At 42.8% G+C, this 22,988-nt stretch overlaps 1 protein-coding gene and 1 non-coding gene across 2 annotated transcripts in view; both read left to right on the top strand.

Annotated features, from left to right (window-relative positions):
- The window catches only part of GABRB2 (gamma-aminobutyric acid type A receptor subunit beta2), a 752,195-nt gene that overhangs the window by 571,347 nt on the left and 157,860 nt on the right, over positions 1-22,988 (top strand). The gene's annotated exons all lie outside the window — the stretch shown is intronic.
- Positions 2,345-2,417, top strand: TRNAT-UGU. The gene has a single exon. It is a non-coding gene; the product is annotated as a tRNA-Thr (tRNA).

The following is a 22,988-nucleotide window of genomic DNA, read 5'->3' as shown; positions in this document are numbered from 1 at the left end:
TGGCTGCTGAATCAACCAGACTCCAGGCACAAGGCATTTCAAAGGAAGTAATCTCAACACTGTTAAAGTCTAGAAAGGCCTCGACCAATGTCACCTACAACAGGATTTGGGCAAAGTTTACAACTTTTGCGTTACAGAAAAATTTGTAATGTGATGCAAATAAATTACAAGAAATAAAAAGACCTGTCTTTTCCATCAAAGTATTTTCCATAAACACAAAACTCCTCTTCACTGAGCTGTAGAGTGTGCTACAAATAGAATTCAGTGCTTGCCATAAGTGGCATCTAATAAATTTAGATACAGTATGTTTTTTTTCTTCAATGGTAACTTGTGCTATAAAGCTGTCAAGTAATTTAATGTTATGCATGTTCCTACTTTGGATTTGTCTTTAGTCTGCAGAAGTCAATCTTAGCATTGAAGAGGTTGTATATTGCATTATACAAGATGGTCATATAACAATCATACAAATATGTATCTTTATTAGCAAATAAAATATATAATATTTTATTATATAGACATATCCATAATTAACCTGGCATACTACCTTGTTAACTCTAGCATTACCTGAAATTGTTACATACATTCAAAACATGGGTATTTTATGGCTGGCTAGCCCTATTACAGATCTGTTGCTAACTTTAATTTCCTGGCCAGTCCTCCCGTCAGCACATCATGGGTTAATCCCCTCCTCCGGTCCACCAGTACCACCTTCTTTTAGCTAATAAGTAGGGGGCCCCTCCTCCCAGTCCTTGTTCCTTTTTTTTGGTCGGACGATCAGACCACCTAAGACTCTTCCAGACAATCAAGCTACGAATGAAGAGGAAGAAAGAAAACCCCCCTGCCGAACCATCCCCACCCAGGTTCAGCCTCTCCTCGGGTTGGAAGGTCCAGAAGTAATAAAGGTATGCCCCTTTATGACACTGGACGCTCAGGTGCATGAGCTGCGGGCGTTTTTAGCTTATAGGAAGCTTACTGTGATCATAGAGGCTGTGGTGTGTCTCCTGTCCTCTGCTAGGACATGCTGGCTCCTTCTCCTTACTCAGATCTGAGCTCCGTAGGAGCGCGCCGCCCTTCCTTCCTCCACTTTATGTTAGTCGGCGGTGACCTCACAGGGGGGGCGGGGCCGGGGGCGTGCCCAAATCGGCTTTAAAAGACTCTCCAGGACAGGAGGCTCAGTGTGGTCTGCCACTGTCTGGGAAAGGAAGCACTAGGTAAGCCTCCAGCTGAGGAGGATTGTGTGAGATTGTGTCAGCGCTGCACTATGCTTTCATGTCCTCATTGTTCATTTTTGCTTTGAGGTAGCTGTAATTCTGCTGTGATCTCCACACTTCCTGGTTGCCTGTTTCCTTATAACCATGGTGCTGGGAGCTTTTCAAGATGGTCTAAGCTGTCATTGCTGTGTGTCTAAAACTCCTCAGAACCAGTCAGATTCATTTTAAAAACAAAACACTGCCCTGGATTTGTTTGTTTTTGTTCTGTGATTCTTCCCGACTCACCTCTCACCCGGAACTTCATGTATGTACCTTTAAAACCGAAAGTGAAACTAGAGGCACATTGTGTGATTGAATTTAATCTATTCTTAATCATTTTTAAAAGGAATCAGTTGGCTGTTATGTCTCTATACCCTGTAAACAGTCATTTCAGCAAAAAAATTAAAAATAAATAAATAAATAAATAAATAAATAAAATTAAATAAAATAAAATTAGGTATCAATTGGTACACCGCCTGATGTGCGTATCCTGCTTCTTTACACAGCATGAGCTCACCACAGCCTCAGGATGCACCAAAGTCACCGGACAGGTAGGAGGGGTCAACGGGGGCCACAACATAAAAGAGTGCAATACCAAGAGCTAAAGATAATGTTTCTTGGTTGTCTTTTTAGGAGCAGAAGCCCTAAGATAAGACAGGAACGGAGAAAAAAGTCCCGCCACCGTTCAAAATCTCCGCAAGCGTCTGGCTCTCGGGCAACGCATAAGTCCCATTCTAGTCCAGCACGCAAATCCAGTCACTCTGCGACTGTAGCAGAGCCAAATGCATCAAGACCCGCCCAGACGATGGTCTTTGTTGGGCATGTTCGGCACCATCCAAACCTGGCAAACTTCTATGCACCGGCTGCATTAAGGACGTGGCTACAGGTGGCAGAGGGTATTCAGTCAGCCGCAGCCACCAAAACACCTAGAAGATCTAAAGTTAGTAGCGCCAATCAATCAGTGGGTGATGAATCACCTGCCCGGGAGACGCTATCACTAGGCTCATCGGACTCTGAAGAGCCCTCAGAATATTTATTTGATTTTCAATATATTGAATCATTTGTCACAGCCGTGAGAGACACCATTGACTGGGGGCTCCATAGCTCAGGGGTTAGAGCACTGGTCTTGTAAACCAGGGGTCGCAAGTTCAGATCTCGCTGGGGCCTCCACCAGAAGCAGACCTTTGGGACTCCCCATTGGGCATAGATGTGGCCTTACAGCGCCTGGCCCGACAGGTCGCATTGCCATTGCAAGACCCAATGGACAGACGTGCAGACACAGACCTAAAAAAGGTTTTCTCAGCTGCAGGTGCAGCGTGCCGCCCGGCTATTGCCCTAACCTCAGTCTCCAGAGCACTCAAGGTCTGGACCACGAGAACCCAAGCAGCCCTAAAAGCAGATACAGGGTCAGAATCAATCATACAGACAATGGAGGAATTCGATCTTGCTGCCGATTTCATAGCGGAAGCCTCTATGGACCTGACAAAGTTACTCGCAAAAATCATGGCTTTTGCAGTGACGGCAAAGAGGGCCCTCTGGTTGCGACATTGGGGAGCAGACAGCACCTCAAAACTGAGTCTCTGCAATATTCCGTTTAATGGCAAGGTGCTGTTCGGAAAGACCCTAGAAGAAGCTATTAGTCGAGCTACAGGGGGAAAGTCGGGTCTAATGCCACAGAGACCTAGGAAGACACAGCAGGCCACCCGGCCAGCCCAACCAGACTACAAAAAGGCGTATGACGCCAGGTCATACAGGCCAGGACGGGAATATACAAGGCCCTACTGGAAAAATCCACAAGATTCTTTTCTGCAGAAGGTAAAGTCTAGAGCGGCACAGACTGCGAAAAAACCTGAAAAATCTTTTTGACGGGTTAACCGCCCATCCCCCCCCCCAGGTGGGCGCCAGGTTAATGTCCTTCAGGGAAGTATGGGCGGAAGAGGTCAAGGACCAGTGGGTCCGCAAGACGGTCAGATACGGTTCCAAAATATCCTTTCAGAAGAAACCACCCAATACGGTGGTCCACACAAAATAACCGACAGATCAGAGGAAACGGAACTGCTTACAAGAATATTTAGACGGCTTACAGCAAAAGAAGGCAATTTCGCCGGTGCCCCTATCCCAACAAGGAAAAGGGGTATACTCTCCAATCTTTCTAGTTCCCAAACCATCGGGGGATCTCAGACCAGTTCTGGACCTGAGAATTCTAAACCACTTTATAGAACCCAAGACGTTCAAGATGGAGTCTGTATTTACAATCATCTCTGTGTTGCAACCAGGAGACTGGTTGATATCAGTCGATCTAACGGATGCATATTTGCACGTCCCAATCAATGAGAGCCACCAAAGATATCTAAGATTCTTGGTAGGGGAAGATCACTTCCAGTTCAGGTGTCTGCCGTTCGGCATCAGCACAGCTCCGCGAGTGTTTTCCAAAATCCTACTAGCCGTTATTGCCATCATTCGCCTGAAAGGCATAAAAATATTTCACTACCTAGACGACATCCTGGTAGTAGCACATTCGAGCGGAGAACTGGCGTCTCAACGCGACATGGTTCTAGAAATCCTATCAAAATTTGTCCGGATCATCAACAGGCAAAAGAGCCAATTGATTCCCTCACAACAGATGGAATATCTGGGACTGTTTTTCAATACAAACAGAGACCTTGTCCTCCTACCCGAACGAAAGAAGGCAGAATTGGTAGCCTGCGTCAGCAGCGTGATGAAGTCAACATCGCTAACGGCAAGAGATTGTATGACCCTACTCGGGATGTTTACTGCAGCAAGCCCAACCATTCCTTGGGCAAGATTCCACACAAGAGCCTTCCAGGCAACCTTCCTGAACCAATAGGACGGTACCTCTCTTCACCAGAGGATTCTCATACCAAGCCGGATTCGACAGAACCTAGCTTGGTGGAAGTCATCAGAGAACCTGTCGCGGGGCATGCCCCTCAGCCCCGGGGACTGGGTTCCGATAACTTCGGGTGCCGGTCTCCGGGGCTGGGGTGCTCACTGCCTCGGCAGGCAGGTGCAAGGAGTTTGGAGCAAGACGGAATCCCGACACTCCAACCTTTTGGAGCTGCAAGCAGCATACATGGCCCTGCAGGCCTTCGAGAAACTGGTACAGGGAGCTCGAGTTAAACTAATGTTAGACAACAAGACAGCAGTAGCATATATAGCCAGACAGGGCGGAACCAAGAGCTTGCCACTTCTGCAGGTGGCAACCAAAATATTTGTGTGGGCCGAAGCACATCTGGAAGCCCTAACAGCAGCCTACATTCCGGGCAGCCAGAATTCCATCGTGGATCATCTGAGTCGGGAGTTCCCCGACAAGAACGAATGGGCCTTGAACAAGAAGTTCCTAAAACCAATCTTTTCCGAGTGGGGGACACCCTCAGTGGATCTAATGGCGACCCGAGTCAATACAAAGACACCCCAATTTGTATCCAGGTTCCGTTGCAACAAAGCCTTGACCCAAGATGCCTTCTCCATTCCATGGGATTTTCCCCTAGTTTACATCTTTCCGCCGGTGCCGCTAGTAATGAGGACTTTGTTAAAGATTGCGAGGGAAAAGGTTCATACAATAATAATTCTACCCTTTTGGCCGCAGAGGCCATGGTTCCCTCTACTCCTACACATGGCGTCGGCTCCCCCAAGACGTCTGCCGCTAAAGAGAGATCTCCTATGGCAGTGCCAATGTGTTCACCCCAACCCGAACAGGTTGCAAACTGACGGCCTGGCTGCTGAATCAACCAGACTCCAGGCACAAGGCATTTCAAAGGAAGTAATCTCAACACTGTTAAAGTCTAGAAAGGCCTCGACCAATGTCACCTACAACAGGATTTGGGCAAAGTTTACAACTTTTGCGTTACAGAAAAATTTCGCTTCGGTGGATCTGAATGTGGCACAAGTATTGGACTTTTTGCAATCTGCTCTAAACAGAGGCTTAGCCTATAGTACATTGAAGGTACAAATTTCAGCTTTGTCGTGTTTTACAGGATACAGGTGGGCAGACGAACCACTGGTAAAACAATTCTTAAAAGCGACCATGAAAATTAATCCTCCAAGGAAGTCTCTATTTCCGGCCTGGGACTTAGACACAGTGCTAAGAGCACTACTTCTGCATCCTTTTGTACCGGCAGAATCTTGTCCATTCTGGTTCCTAACACTTAAACTGTTTTTTTCTCACCGCCGTAACATCGGCAAGAAGGGTATCCGAGCTAGCGGCCCTGTCCAGTAAGGAACCGTACTGTATCATCCTTCCAGACAAAGTAATTCTGAGGCCTTCACCAATAGCAACGCCCAAGGTAGTTTCAAAAATTTCACCTTAACTGGGAGGCAGTGCTACCTAGCTTTACATTACCTCCTAGGCAGGAAGAAAAACTGGACCTCAGACCTCTAGACATGGTCAACCTTTTCTCAATTTACCTGCACAGTTCTCAACAAGTGCGCAAAATGGATTCCCTTTTCATCTTACCATCTGGGCCTAAAAGAGGACAAGCCGTTTCAACAAGAATAATCTCAACCTGGATCACCAAAGTAAGAAAGCTCACGTACGAGAAACAAGGGCTGACGCCTCCTCAGGCAACTAGAGCTCACTCTACCAGAGGGGTGGCAGCCTCCTGGGCAGCATTTGCCAAAATACCAGTTGAGGAAATATGCAAGACGGCCAGTTGGAGTCCCTGCAAGACCTTCGCAAAGCATTAGAAATCTAGACGTGACGTCATCTAAGGCGTCTAGTTTCGGAAATGCCGTGGTATCGGCACCTTTGCAGGCAAAATAAAGAAAGATTCACTTAAGCAGCATTTATAGTTGTCGTCCAAGTCTTATATACATTTTCCCGCCCTAGGGTGTTAAATTAAATCCCATGATGTGCTGACGGGAGGACTGGCCAGGAAAACGGAAAATTGTTATTCTTACCTTCGGTAATTTTCCTTTCCTGGCCTGTCCTCACGTCAGCACAGCCTTTCCCTCCCTATAGTCTGCCGTCCGCCAAATTAGTGGAACAAGGACTGGGAGGAGGGGCCCCCTACTTATTAGCTAAAAGAAGGTGGTACTGGTGGACCGGAGGAGGGGATTAACCCATGATGTGCTGACGTGAGGACAGGCCAGGAAAGGAAAATTACCGAAGGTAAGAATAACAATTTTCCGTTTTCTATACCATTATACTCCCTGATTAAGGTTTGCAAAACTAGTTACATTGTTCGAAGCATGAGGAGTTTAAACCTGGCTAGTAGTATGATATATTGCTTTATAAAACACTTCCATGCCTATGTTCTGCATGGTGTCTCTGCATGAAGGCTGCTATTTTCGTAGATGAGTAGGGCTTTAATATTTTATGTCATACCTGTCCCCTGATGACTGGTGGAGAATATGACAGAGATCCTTAATACAGGTAATCAGTTAGTGCTTCCTCTCTAGCAGGCCCTTAGGTGATCAGTGAACACAGTAGTAACATCACTAAATCTTAGTGCAAATCTCATACGAAGAGAATTTAGAGGCAGTAGTACCTTGGATGAGCTTGCACTACAGATATAAAGTCAAAGGGATACCTAGGCGCATGCACTGCTGTTTTTTTATAAGGCAACTGGTACCATGTTCAGGATCATGTTGAACTGATCAAGATGTTATATATATATATATATATATTAGCAAACTTTCACTTTTTGGCCCAAGGAAGGTTCTGCCAAGTTGAAATATGATCTCCCTCAGCTGATCCCTAGGCCAATGGTCACTGTATAATAACAGTCTGTATAGTGGAAGTATACATTACACATTAAAGGTATACATTAAATGGTAAACCATTTCAAGGCTTGTATTAAGTATTTATGACTTACAGAGTGCAGTTTGGGCAGGGGAGAAGGCAGCATCTCAAATGAAGAATGTCCAGATTCAAAATTTTCAAAAACATAACAAAATTGGTAAAAGACTGTCTTGTCTATGATACTATGAAGAATTAATATCAATAGTTTCCAGGGAATAGCTGAATGAAGGATTTGGATTTTTTAAACTAACTTGTAGAAGGGAGGTCGCGCTAGTCAACCGTATCCACACAGCCTAAAAAAGGCAATGACACAGTCACCAAGATGTAAATGGCACATAGAAAGAGGATTTTGATTCGACAAGTAAAGCTAAAGCCTCGTACACATGCTCGGTTTTCACAGAAAGAAAACTGCTGGCAGAGCTTTTTGCAGAGAAAACCGTTTGTGTGTATGGTTTCTTGTCGAGAAAACTGTTGTGAATCTTGACAAGAAAAAAAGAGAACCTGCTCTCTAATTTCTCATCGGGAGTCTCAATTTTCTTAGTGTGATTCTCGTTGAGCTGGTTTAAGACGAGAAAACCTTCATGTGTATGCTTTTCCGAGTCTTAAAAACCCGCGCATGGTCAGAATCAAGTATGAGATGGGAGCGCACCTTCGGTAAAACTAGCGTTCGTTATGGAGATAGCACATTTGTCACACTGTAACGGACTGAAAAGCACAAGGACTGAAAAGCGCAAATCATCTCTCACCAAACTTTTACTAACATGCAGTAACACAAGATTAGCAAAAGCAGCCCCAAAGGTGTTGCCAGTGGAATCAAACTTCCCCTTTATATTGCCGTTGTTCGTGTTTGTACGTCACCGCGTTTGAGAACAACAAGATTTTGGCTTGACAGTGTGTATGAAAGAAAAGCTAGACAAGAATCCCGTCAAGCTTGACAAGAATCCAGTCGAGAAAAACAACGTTTTTTTTTTTTACGACGGGATTCTGGGCCATGTGTAAAGGGCTTGACACTGAATGCAGCCTGCATAAATATTGTATCAGCCATTCTGAGTGCTAGCATGCTGCAGAGTGGGACCTTCCCTCTGTTTGAGGTTTAAAATAGCCCTTACTGAGTCAAACCTACCCCTCTGCAATCTGCAAAGCTCATGCTCCCATAATGATTGGAGAACTCTGATTCAGCAGCAAACATCGCAAATGAAAGCAGAGTATAAAAAATTTGTGCAAATTCATTAAGCAAAATTAAAAAATTTAAAATAGATTTATTCATATTGAAATGTCTCTGTGGACATCAGTTTTCAAGGTTTTATCCCTGTAACTCAAGGCTACTCTAGACATTGGAGCCATTTAATAGTTATAAGGATAATTGCCAATTTTGACAAATATTTCATATTTTAACCACTTCAGCCCCAGAAGATTTTACTTCCTTCCTGGCCAGTGCACTTTTTACAATTTTGCACTGTGTCACTTTAAATGACAATTGTGCGGTCCTTCAATGCAGTACCCAAGCAAAATTTGCGTGATTTTTTTTCCCACAAATAGAGCTTTCTTTTGTGGTATTTGATCACCTCTGCGGTTTTTATTTTTTCCTTATAAACCCCAAAAAATTGCAATGAGCTTATTTTGATTGGTTTGCTTAAAAGTTATAGCACCTACAAACTATGGAAACGATTTATGAAATTTTTATGGCATTTTTTTTTTTTTACTAGTAATGACATTGATCTGCAATTTTTAGCGGTACTGCGACATTTTGAGGGACAGATCGGAGACTTTTGACACTTTTTTGGGACCATTGGCATTTATACAGTGATCAGTGCTATAAAAATGCACTGATTACTGTGTAAATGTCACTGGCAGGTAAGGGGTTAACATATATGGCTCCTCTCCTCTGACAGCACAAATCCCGGTGCTGGCGCTCATGCATGTGATTGCATGTGGCCAGCGGCAATCGTGCTCACGGGCCACGTGCATCTGATCCCCCACCATGCAGCTGGTTCGTGCCCTCTTCACGGGCCACGTGCATCGGATCCCCCACCATGCAGCTGGTGCGTGCCCTCTGGTGGCAAAAATGGGTAGGACGTACCCGTACGGGACTTCACCCAAGAGAGCCATTCTGCTACAGTATATCTGCGTGACACAATCAGCAAGTGGTTCATCTTTAATCATTAACCCCTTTCCCACGTATGCTATAACCAAAAGACGGCTACAGTGCGGGCTTAATTTGCTGGGAGGGCGTACATGGACCCCCTGAGGCATGCTCTGTGATCACTCAGTTCTTCGGACTCAGCTAATCACAGATTGGGGTAAAGGACCAAATCACAGCTGCCCTTTACTATGTGATCAGCTGTGTCCAATAACAGCTAATCACGGAAGTAAACACAAGCCAGTTATCAGCTTTTCTTACCTCAAACTGACAATGTGAAGAGAGAAAAAGAGAGCCAATAACCAGCTTGTGTTAAAGGGACATAAGCACTGATAATTGGGGCACAGATTATCAGTGTCCTGATTATCAGTGCAGTCTCAACAGTGCCTAGCAGTGCTGCCGATCAGTGCTGCCAATCAGTGCCCATTAGTGCTGCCAATCAGCGCCTATCAGTACCTTCTCATTAGTGTCACCTAGCAGTGCCCTTCAGTGTCACCTATCAGAGCCCATCAGTGCCACATATCAGTGTCCATCAGTGCAGTTTATCAGTGCAGCCTCATCGGTCCCCACAAGTGCCGCCTCATCAGTGTCCATCAGTGCCACCTCATCAGTGCCCATCATTGCTGCCTCATCAGCGCACATCAGTGAAGGAAAATAATTACCTGTTTGCAAAATGTAATGACAAACTATGAAAAATGTTTTTTACTTAAAATTTTCAGTCTTTTTTTGTTTGTTTAGCAAACAATAAAAAAAACAAGGGGTGATTAAATATCACCAAAATAAATCTCTATTTGTGTGAAAAATTAATAAAAATGTCATATGGGTACAGTGTTGCATGACCGCGCAATTGTCATTCAAAGTGTGACAGTGCTGAAAGATGAAAATTGACCTGGTCAGGAAGGGGGGTAAAATTGCCCAGTAGGCAAGTGGTTAAACTTGTCATGAGAGAAGCATGGGGGATGATAATACACCTACAATCCTGAAAATGCTATTTGCCTGACTGTCATGCTGACCATTTTGCTGTAGCACTTAGGCCCCATACACACGATAGAATTTATCCGCAAATACGGTCCAGCGAACCGTTTCCGCGGATAAATCCTCTCGTGGATTTCAGCGGATTTTCATGCGATGGTGTGTACACACCATCGCATTGAAATCCGCGCCGAAATCCTCTTGCGATGACGTGTCGCGCCGTCGCCGCGATTATGACGCGGCGACGTGCGCGACGCTGTCATATAAGGAATTCCACGCATGCGTCAAATCATTACGACGCATGCGGGGGATCCCTTCGGACGGATGGATTCGGTGAGTCTGTACAGACCAGCGGATCCATCCGTTGGGATGGACGCCAGCAGATGGATATGTTCTGCATGTCAGCAAATATCCGATCTGCTGGAATCCATCCCAGGGGAGATATATCCGCGGAAAAAGATCCGCTGGCGTGTACACACCATAGGATCTATACGCTGAAACCCATTTGCTGGGATTTATCTGCGGATGGATTCTATGGTGTGTACGGGGCCTAAGGCCCCATACACACGAGAGGATTTATCCGCAGATACGGTCCAGCGGACCGTATCCGCGGATAAATCCTCTCGAGGATTTCAGCAGATTTCTATGCGATGGCGTGTGAAATCCTCTGGCGATGACGTGTCGCGCCGTCGCCGCTATTATGACGCGGCGATGGGCGCGACGCTGTCATATAAGGAATTCCACGCATGCGTCAAATCATTACGACGCGTGCGGGGAATTCCTTTGGACGGATGGATCCGGTAAGTCTGTACAGACGAGCGGATCCATCCGTTGGAATGGATTCCAGCAGATGGATTTGTTGTGCATGTCAGCAAATATCCGATCTGCTGGAATCCATCCCAGAGGAGATTTCTCCGCGGAAACAGATCCGCTGGCGTGTACACACCATAGGATCTATCCGCAGAAACCCATTTGCTGGGATTTATCTGCTGGGATTTATCGTGTGTATGGGGCCTAAGTCACTGATCTTCAACAGATATGCAGTTAGCACTGCAGAGTTTGCTGGTGTATATAGTGTCCTTTACTTGTTTGCTTTACCATTGTTTTATACTATTGTCTGGACTGTAAGCCTTCTTTAATTTAAGTTTGGTTTGTGGATGAGAATATAAATTGAACAACTGCCCTTCTGACCTGGTTTTATGAGATCTGTGCTACAAGGAATACACTCAGTTTGCTTGTTAAGAAAGAGTTAGTTCCACATATATTATCTCTTTGCTTGTTTTTTATTTTGTCTGCAGTATAACACAGCTTCTGAATATCATGTTAGCAAAAAGATTGTGAATAGAATGCAATTGACTCCAATGGAGATGTCACTGTTATCTCCAAATGCAACTGTAAATATGACCTGAACAATACTATATTCAGTAGAGCATTCAGAAACAAAACACATCGTAGTTACATTAGTAACACAAAAGGTCTGTGTTTTATATTTTGAAGATCTCTTTCACTATTTCCTATCTAGTTAGTTCTCATCATGTCATCGTCATTAATGAATCTGCTTTATTACAGGCAATGTGGTGTGGGACATTTGCAGCCAATGTTGTTTAGTATTATATAACAGAACAATTCTTTTTACAATAATGTATAGTATAGCGTTGCTTTAAAACAAGGAATTTTTAAGTAAAGCTGATCTGCAGGCATATAGCTACATTTACAGATGGAATATTACTAGTCTTGCCTGACAAAATGTTTTGTATTGCTGGCCATTATGTCCTGAAATTTACACAGCTTTATCACACAGAACAGGCGAGGGGAAAGAAACTTATCTTTCTCAGTTGCAGTATCACTTTCACTTACAGGTCTCACCCCGACCTCTACTTTTGACTAGACATTAAAAATGGAGGAAACACACTAATAAGTTAATCTCCTTGTCAGTATGTGCTCTCTTCCTATCAGCATGTTACTTGCACTGCAGCACACTCCAACAATTCCTTTAGCTTCTTCTCAAAGCATTATTGCACCTCTATCAGACTAGCAAGTGGGGCAACTATATATAAATCCCAAATACAAATATAAGTGGACTAAAGGTCTGTGTGGTGTAAAAATGACATGCCAAAGAGTTAAGGCATGTACACACGATAGGTTAAACTGATGAAAACGGTCTGATGGACCGTTTTTATCGGTCCAAACCGATCGTGTGTGTGTGCCATAGGTTATTTAACCATCAGTAAAAAAAAAACTTGCTTTAAAATTTAACCGATGGATTGCTAACCGATAGGTCAAAACCGATCTTTAGTATGCAAAAGCATCAGTTAAAAACCTGCACATGCTCAGAATCAAGTCGACGCATGCTTGGAAGCATTAAACTTCGTTTTTTTCAGCACGTCGTTGTGTTTTACGTCACCGCGTTCTGACACGATCGTTTTTTTAACTGATGGTGTGTACGCACGACGGACCATCAATCAGCTTCATCGGTTAACCTACGACAACTGTCCTTCCGACCGTTTTCATTGGATGGACTGATCGTGTGTACTAGGCTTCATCCTCTGGTGGATGGACTGTTATCCATGACACTATGGCCAATCTGTAATATATTGCAAATGCGGATTGTGATAAACCACCATAAAAGTGGTGGTGTTAGGCTACACATAGCTAGTCCAGTCCACCAGGAACTTTTATTGTGGCTATAACCCCTCTTGCAATAGCCAGGGAGCCAATGTAGGTTATTGGAGGATCGAGCTGGATTGATGGAGCACATGTCGAATTGATTCCATGCATGCATGTTTTTTTGCGCTCTGGAATTGCATACAGACAATCAGAATTTTCGATAGGAACTTTTTCCGTCGGAAAAATAGAGAACTGCTTTTAATCTTGTGTTGGCAGAAATTCCGACAGCAAAAGTCAGATTGAGCATACACACAGTCGAAATTTCCGACCAACAGCTCACATAAGATTTTTCTTGTTGGAATTTCCGATCGCGTGTACGCGGCATTACACTTGCACACTTTGTAGACTTACACAAATTGTGGTGCATGATTAACCGTTTATGCAAAGCAGGTGCTAGTGGTCATCAATTTCATATGTAGGTTGCAACACAGTTATTAATTGAAACAGAAAAAGTTGTAGGAAGCTTCAAACTGAGTGAGGAACAGCCAGATTCTGCAATTAAAGTGAAGTTGTGGAAGACAGTTTTATGTCACAGGACAAAGCAAGACTGAGCACACAAGGTAATTATACTAGTTATACTGCATCAGCAAGGTCTCTCCCAGGCACAGATTTCAAAGCTGACTGGGGTTTCAAAATGTTCTGTTCAAGCTATTTTGAAGAAGAACAAAGAAATGGGCAATGTTGAGGACTGTAGACGCAGTGGTCGGTCAACTAAACTTAATGCAGCAGATGAAAGACACATCATGCTTACGTCCCTTTAAGATATCCAGCAGTGCCATCAGCACAGAACTGGAAAACGGTGGGACCCAGATACACCAATCTACTGTCTGGAGACGTATGGCCAGAAGTGGTCTTTACTGAAGAATTGTAGCCAAAAAGCCAAACCTCTGACATGGAAACATGGGTAAGTGCAACTATGCACAAAAACATAGGAAATGAGGTGCAGAAAATGGCAGCAGTTGTTTTGGACAGATGAGTCAACATTTTAAATATTGGCTATAGCAGGAGGCATTTTGTTTGTGAACGGCTGGAAAGCAGTACAAAAATGAATCTTTTGGTCAGGATCATTGCTGTCCTCAATGAGGAAAAATACAGGCAGATATTCATCCATCCTGCCATAATATCAGGGAGGCTTGGCCATAAATGTATTCTTGTAACAGGCGCTTCTCGTGCCGTCGTAATGCGTTCCATGCTGGAACGCATACGGCGACCATGCGATGACATCATTGCCAGGCGCTGCGTGCGTTCCAACGTGGAGCGCGGAAGTGTGCCGCAATTTACGGCGGTTTCCTTTGAATCAGTGCTTATACACTGTACCTGCCTCTATCCTATAAACAGAGCAGTGTGTAGACTGCACACTGTTCTATTATTGTCAGCCGTAGCTCGGCCATGCTACAACCAAAGGTGCCATCGCTCCCCATGCTGCAACTCTGACCAGCCTGCAACTCCTGCAATTGTTTCACTTGTAGTACTATAGAAAGATCTGCTGCATATATTCCTCTTAAAAACAATTGCTGTTATTTATTATGGCTTGTAGCAATTAACATACTACTTGGGATAAACTTTTGTGCTTATGGCTGTTTGCTAAGGAACATCTTAACCACTTGCCGACCTCCTCATGTAGATATACGTCAGCAGAATGGCACGGACAATCACATGCACGTACCTGTACGTCCTCTGCTTGACGTGGGTGGGGGGTCCGATCGGGACCCCCCCCGCTACATGCGGCGGTTGGTAAGCCTCGGGGAGCGATCCGGGACGACGGCGCGGCTATTCGTTTATAGCCGCCCCGGAGCTGCTTCACTATGGCGGCGCATCGATCGAGTGATCCCTTTTATTAGGGAGACTCGATCGATGATGCTAGTCCTACAGCCACACCCCCCTACAGTAGTAAACACACACTAAGTGAACACTAAATGTTACAGCGCCCCCTGTGTTTAACTCCCAAACTGCAACTGTCATTTTCACAATAAAGAATGCAATTTAAATGCATTTTTTGCTGTGAAAATGGCAATGGTCCCAAAAATGTGTCAAAATTGTCCGAAGTGTCCCCCATAATGTCGCAGTCATGAAAAAAATCGCTGATCGCCGCCATTAGTAGTAAAAAAAAAAATGCAATAAAACTATCCCCTATTTTGTAAACGCTATAAATTTTGCGCAACCCAACCGATAAATGATTATTGCGATTTTTTTTACCAAAAATAGGTAGAAGAATACGTATCGGCCTAAACTGAGGGAAAAATAAAATGTTATATATGTTTTTGGGGGATATTTATTATAGCAAAAAGTAAAAAATATTGCATTTTTTTCAAAAGTGTCGCTCTATTTTTGTTTATAGCGCAAAAAATAAAAACCGCAGAGGTGATCAAATACCACCAAAAGAAAGCTCTATTTGTGGGGAAAAAAGGACGCCAATTTTGTTTGGGAGCCATGTCGCACGACCGCGCAATTGTCTGTTAAAGCGACGCAGTCCTGAACTGTAAAAACCCCTTGGGTTTTAAGGCAGCATATTGGTCCGGGGCTTAAGTGGTTAAAGGGACATCTACTCTCAAATTACCTGAGCTATATATGCCTATCTTATGCAACTATTAATTCCCTACACAATTCCTATTTACTATGTGCTTGACATAAGTGTTACTTGTTTATGGCCCCTTGCCCTAAGTTGCTGAATGTTGCTGATGCTGATGTTCGCTCTAACTTTTCTATGCTAAGGGTTGTAGGTATTTCATACCAACTCTATTAGTGGCCTAATGCATTTCTATATGTTTAAGTGATATGATGTAGAGAACCCCCAAAATCCTGTTTGCGTGGAGTGACGCCTGGGGTCCCGTGCTGATAATCACTTGCATATAGAAGTGCATTGGAATCTTTAAGTGTATGCTATAATTTTAAACGCTAAGTTCTGGTCGCATGTTGTAATGTGTCCAACCTTAGTAGCTCAACGCCTTTCTTTATGTGAGAGAGAGATGATGTAGAGAACCCCCAAATTCCTGTCTGTGTGGAGTGACGCCTGGGGTCCAATACTGAATTCTCACATAAAGAAGTGCATTGAAATCCTTGCTAGCCGCAGTTGTGGTTCACTCCCTTTCACCGGAGCTGTTACAATTCTTCACCAGGACAACAACCCCAAACATATGCCCTGTACACACGATCGGTCCATCTGATGAAAACGGTCTGATGGATTTTTCCATCAGTTATTCGATGAAGCTGACTGATGATCAGTAGTGCCTACACACCATCAGTTAAAAAAATGATTGTGTCAGAACGCGGTGACGTAAAACACAATGACGTGCTGAAAAAAATTAAGTTCAATGCTTCCAAGCATGCGTCGACTGGATTCTGAGCATGCATGTTTTTGGGATTCCCCGCACGCGTCGTAATGATTTGACGCATGCGTGGAATTCCTTATATGACAGCGTCGCGCCCGTCGCTGCGTCATAATAGCGGCGACGGCGCGACACGTCATCGCCAGAGGATTTCAGCGCGGATTTCAATGCGATGGTGTGTACACGCCATCGCATAGAAATCTGCTGAAATCCTCGAGAGGATTTATCCGCGGATACGGTCCGCTGGACCGTATCTGCGGATAAATCCTCTCGTGTGTATGGGGCCTCAGGTTTTCCGACGGGAACTTTTCCCGTCGGAAATCCCGCACATGTGTACGGGGCATTACAAATAACTTACCTAAATCTGTCCAAACAAGAGTCTAGTAGACATCCTGCATATGATAACGTTTGAAACACAAAATCATAAATTATAATATAATAAATAATTATAACTAATAATATAATAATAATAATAATAATTATTCAATAATGTAATCAAATCAAAAACACTGAAATGTTCTCAGTTGCAGAATTGTTGCTGTCATTACTTTCAGTGTTTGATGACAAATTTCCCCACAAATCACTATCGTTCAATTCTGCATATGATTCTAATTTATTATCATTTTCTAGTTGGTCTAAAACCACTTTTGACATAAACTGACACTTTTTATGGACAATCTTCAGTTTCCAGGCAGAAAGAAAAGTATTTATAATGTAAAACTGCATGCAGGGCACTGGACAGCCCACTAAGTACAAAGGGGATGTGAATTTTTTTTATACAGTACTGTAATCTGTAAGATTACGGGATACTGTATGTATTGTGTGTTTTTATCTTTTTGAATTTGGTGCCGGACTCCGTCCCCGTGTGTCACAACGCTCGCAGGGAATAAATGTAATTAGATTGATCTGCATGATATAGCAAAATCAAAAATAAAATAATGTTAAAATGAACTGAATACTTTTCTTCCAACTAATAATATCCAACATTGTCAAAGCTAAAAGAGCAACATTTTCATACAGGCAATTTATCTAACTGTCATTGGGAGTTATTGAGGGAATTTTTTCCCTCCATATGTGTCAAAATTGGCGACAATTACACACAGAGTTTTGTTTTTCTGACACATTTTTTTACATTAGTCTTTTTACAATATTATTACTTATGTAAATATGTCTAAATGTAATCCGATGCACTGGTGAATTTGATCATTAAAACCTAAATTTTAGGCATTTGTCAAGATAAAGAAAATAAAATGGCAATTCACCTTCTCTATCACATAAAAAATTTGAGCCTGGAAAAGAAAACACTACGATAACCAACCTTGGTACACTTTATCGTTTATTTTAACACATTCCTTGCCTCCAATAGGATGCTCCATTTGTACAATCATTTACTGTTCTATACACTTCTGTGTTTGTTTTTTCCATGAAGCTTGGCCTTACAAAATCTGTAATAGACATGCTGCTTCTATATATCAAGGGGTCAGTCATATCTGCGATTTGTGCTAACCTCACTTAATAGCTCTCTGTGTAGCTGACTTATGTTTTGTCCATCTCTGCAGCCACTTATATTTTAAAAGAAATCTCTGTCTTCAAAAACTCATGATTCACTTTTCACCTCACTGTACCCTACACAGCATGCAGAAACATATAAGCTAGTCTGTAATGCATTGCAGGGTTGCCTTGACAAATAGCAAGCTAGTCAGGAAAAGAGCAGTTTTTGCATGAAACAAATGCAACGTTACCAAATTAAATGTCCAAACAGTTAATTTTTAACTTCAAATTTGGAAATAAAGATTACATTAAGTTAGACCTTTTTTGTAATTTGGCAAATGTTCCACTCACAATCCAAGTGGTTTTCTCAAGGAAAAAGCTTAGCTGCAAAACATGTTGATCTGAAAGTTGGAATGAGCTATTCCGGATTGTGGCAGCCCTCAAATTACTAGTATTCCAATTGTGTAACACAAAGTACAATTATGTTGAAATTATATCTTTGAGGGCTCAGCCTACCTCTGGGTAGCAATGCTTAATTTTAAGTTTCCTATATACGAGTTAAGATGTTACAATTTTTATGTGTTATTTTGTTACTCAATAAAAATGTTCAAGTTTAAAAAAAATAAATGTGTAGATGGGTGGCCTAAAAAGTCCATATTCTCCTTACTCCAAATATGTGTCCTCAAGGAAAAAGACACTTTAATGAATGATGAGAAGTGTAATATGACAGTCCATAAGTCCATATACATGTGTGACTTACTTCTACTACTGTAGCTATACCTTGACCTGGATAAATTAAAACCTTTACAGGTGGATTAAAATATCCTTTATTTATTTCTGTAATCTATAATACTGTTGAGCTCATCACTGTGCTGCTTTTCCTTTCACTGTCCAGTCAGAGGCAAGGGTGGCTCCAGGGGAATTCAAACTTAGGAATAGTAAGTTAAATTATGCTACCATAACTATTAACCTGAGGACATCTAGCTGCAGAAATGGGCTATTCATTTTTATCTTTTTATTTTTGGTTGTAGTTATGACTTTAGTCATCAACTCAGAAAGTCTATAATTGTTTAGAAATGTTTAACTATAATTTTTCATTTTGAGCAATTATAATTTTATCCAAAGAAAATGTAGAACTATTGCTGATTTTGTAAAATTTTCAAATTGAAGAAGAACTATAACAGAAGAAAATACAGCTTGTTAACCCCCCTCCCCTTCCATCCATGGATTCCTGTACAAATAGCACTCATCCTCATATCTGTTCAATGAGGGGTTGCTGAGCTATGGTGTCAGATAGCTAGCCTCACCCACCTAGCTATCCAACAACACCAATCAACAGAGACAAACTGCTGAGTGACAGCTCAGGAGGAAAGGGGGTGTGCCAGGCCGAGCACACAGAGTCAACACAGCCCATGAAACCAAGCTGCAAAATGGAACATTTCTCTGCTGTGTTGTCTCCTTGTTTCACCTATTTAGTGCACACAGAGTCTGGACCTTGCCCTTGTGTATGAAGGGAAACAGAAATAGTGGAAACTGTCAGTTTATGTGATGAATGATTGCAGCTGGAGAAGAAGGATTTCATTCACAAAAACACAATCTGACAACAACACAAGCAATTAGGCTGTCGTGGGCTTACTTTGCTGCTATCTTCTATAAATATGTTTATGCCTACTGTGGCTATTTTTATTGTTCCATAAATATGTCTACGACCACACAGAGCAAAGCAACAGGTTGATGTGGATACAGACCTCCATGGAGACTTTTACCCGACTTCCTTGTGGGAGAGAGAGCGCAAAGTAAGCCAATAGTCACCAGAGTCATATGCTTTTCCATACCTGGAAGTACTTGGTATTTTTAGTTCAGCTTCCCGAAATCCCTGATACTGAACAGAGTTAGGCCCCGTACACACGACCGAGTTTCTCGGCAGAATTCAGCCAGAAACTCGGTCGGAGCTGGATTCTGGCGAGAAACTCGTCGGGCAGAAAAGAGAACATATTCTCTATTTTCTCGTTAGTCAATGGGAAAAGTCGGCCCGCTGAGTTCCTCGGCGGCTTCCACACTGAACTCGACGAGGAACTCGATGTGTTTGGCACGTCGAGTTCCTCGGTCGTGTGTACGGGGCCTGAGGGTTGTTTAGGAAAACTTTGGGATTTTACCCTGAATGTGTTTATATGAGTTTACCTTTGATTGTCTTTACCGCCTTGTTTTTGAATGCACTGTTGTACATAAAGGGCCAGATTCAGAAAGAGTTATGCCGGCGTATCAGTGATACACCGGCATAACTCACACTTTGCGACGGCTTATCTATTTTCTGTATGCAGAAAACAAGATAAGTCGGTTTGCAGCAAAGATCTGACAGGCGTAATTGTATTACACTGTCGGATCTTAACTGCAATTTTAAAATGGCCGCTGGGGGCGTTATCGCTGATTTATGCAGAGAATATGTAAATCAGCGATATACGCCAATTCACAAACGTACGTGGGCCCGACGCAGTCACTTTACGCCATTTCCGTAAGAGTTTTCCCGGCGTAAAGATAAAGCTGCCCAAAGCAGGCGCATTCTATATTAAGAATGGACGTCGTGACCGCCGGAAATTTGAAAATGTTTACGTCGTTTGCGTAACTCGTCCGTGAATGGGGATTTACGTCGATTACGTTCACGTCGAAAACACCGTCATAATTCAGAGCATGCGCACTGGGATTTTTCTAAGGCCGGCACATGCGCAGTACGTTTGGCGCGTGGACGCGCCTAATTTAAATATGAGACGCCCCCTACCCGCCTATTTTGAATTAGGCCGCCCAATTTACGCTACGCTGCCGCAACTTAACACGCAAGTGCTTTGTGAATACAGCACTTGTGTGTTAAGTTGCGGCGGCTTAACGTAAATAAGAAAAGTTACGCCGCCGCAACTTTGCGCGCGGCTTTATGAATCTGGCCCATTATGCTTATGCATTATGCTGTAAATAAAGGATAATAACAATTAAAATTAAAATGCCCTTTGATGAAGCCAGTGTAGGCAAAACATTCAAAGGCATTTGTTATCTCTAAAGCCTCGTACACACGACCGGTATTCCCCGACAGGAAAACTGACCGGGAAAAATAGAGAACCTGCTCTCTATTTTCTCATCGGGATTCCCGGCAGAGTGTTTCCTGCCAAGAACACAGGTCCTCTGTATGCTTACCTGTTCGAGGTAAACCCACGCATGCTCGATAAGACTTTGGCGCATGCGCGGTAGCATACAAGGTTAATGAAGAAAAAAAGTGATGAGCGCAACCTCTAAAGTGCCTGTGCTAAAGGGATAAACTAACACAATAAATGTCAAACACTAAAAAAAGTGACCAAGTGCATATGTGTAAACATGTATAAGAATAAATATATACTATGTATATAAATATAAACAAAGATAAATAAATAATGTGAAAACCAATAACTGTACCAAAAATAATAACAACGATATAGTGACATAAAAGTGAAACCAATAGAGGTAGGATGAAAAAATCAATGAATAAATTCCAATTCCAGTGAATTAAAAAACAAAATATTAAGAGTCCTTAATTTAATATAGATTCTTGTGAATGAAATATCCTAAATGCTTCAGGCAGTAATCTTCCTTATATATGGGCTCACAGAGCGCTTACCTCACCAACCAGAAAAAAACTAGCCTTGCAGCTATAGTATCCCGCTTATAGCATCACAAACGATCGTTTTCCACCGTTTCCTCAAGGACAACAACTGGGAAGATGCTAGAAACAGACTCTGGTATACTCAAGGTTTGCACATGAGAATACAGAAGATGAAAGGGCCTCTCATCGCGTAGACGAGAATTGCGTCACTTCCGGTCACACACAATATTTCTGACGCGTTGCGTCACTCCACGTGACTTCATCAGATAAATCTGATTGGATTTCTTCTGTTTTGAGCATATATAAGAAAAGCTCCCACTTCCAATCAGATTCCTCTGATGAAGTCACGTGGAGTGACGCAACACGTCAGGAATATTGTGTGTAACCGGAAGTGACGCACGTCAGGAATATATGTCATCCTCGTCTACACACGGTTTTATCTGTATTTTGCTCATTCTTTCATCCTGCATGTAAGCGCACATTTGTGCTTTCAATAAATTCCATATTTTTTACATCTTCATGATGAGAGGCCCTTTCTTCTTCTTTAATCGCATGTGCAAACCTTGAGTATACCAGAGTCTGTTTCTTTCATCTTCCCAGTTGTTGTCCTTGAGGAAACAGTGGAACATGATCATTTGTGATGCTATAAGCTGGATACTATAGCTGCAAGGCTCGTTTTTTCTGGTCAGCGAGGTAAGCACTCTGTGAGCCCATATATAAGGAAGATTACTGCCTGAAGCATTTAGGATATTACATTCACAAGAATCTATATTGAATCAAGGACTCTTAATATTTTGTTTTCGAATTCACTGGAATTGGAATTTATTCATTGATTTTTTTCATCCTACCTCTATTGGTTTCACTTTTATGTCACTATATCGTTGTCATTATTTTTGGTACAGTTATTGGATTTCACATTATTTATTTATCTTTGTTTATATTTATATACAAAGTTTATATTTATTCTTATACATGTTTACACATATGCACTTTTTTTAGTGTTTGACATTTATCGTGTTAGTTTATCCCTTTAGCACAGGCACTTTAGAGGTTGTGCTCATCACTTTTTTCTTAATTTGCTTATTGTGTTTATGTTCACTTTATAGATTTGAGGAGCAACTTCGCAATTTCACTTATCCTAGATTTATACTTATCTAGTGCACACACCTGGCAAGTGCCTGAGATTTACTTTATATAGCATGCAAGGTTAGTAAGGGGTGTAGCAAATGGTGGCATCGAATGTGACAAGCGCCGGCTGGTCGTAGTCGATGACGTCACTGCTTTTGAGCGGCCGTCTGTATGCACGGCTTTGCAAGGCAAGCTTGCCAGGAATCCCGTCAGGAAAACCAACGTTTTTTTTTTTTCCTGACGGGATTCACGGCCCTGTGTACAGGGCTTAAGTCCCTAGCCACTGTGATGAACTTGCTGGTGCCCACACAGTGATTCCCCTGCTGTTGCTAATTGCTGCCAATGACCCTCTTACTGCACCAAGGGTCCGCGCACTGCCTATGGCGCTCTTGCAACCTGGTCCTGAGCTCCGTGACCGCGCCCGCGGGACCCGCGGACCCGATTACCACCAGTGTCCCACGATCGGGTCACAGAGCTGAAGAACAGGGAGAGCTAAGTGTAAACAAACCTCTCCCCATGCTTCCTAGTGAGAGTGTCACTGATTGTCTGTTCCCTGTCATAGGAAATGACGATCAGTGACGTCACACGCCAAGCCATGCTCCCCTACAGTAAGAATTGCTTCTTATGG

The sequence above is a fragment of the Rana temporaria genome, chromosome 3, assembly GCF_905171775.1.
Source record: "Rana temporaria chromosome 3, aRanTem1.1, whole genome shotgun sequence".
NCBI classification, from domain to species: domain Eukaryota; kingdom Metazoa; phylum Chordata; class Amphibia; order Anura; family Ranidae; genus Rana; species Rana temporaria.
The sequence above is the reverse complement of the archived record's forward strand: the minus strand, read 5'-3'. Positions and strand labels throughout refer to the sequence as shown.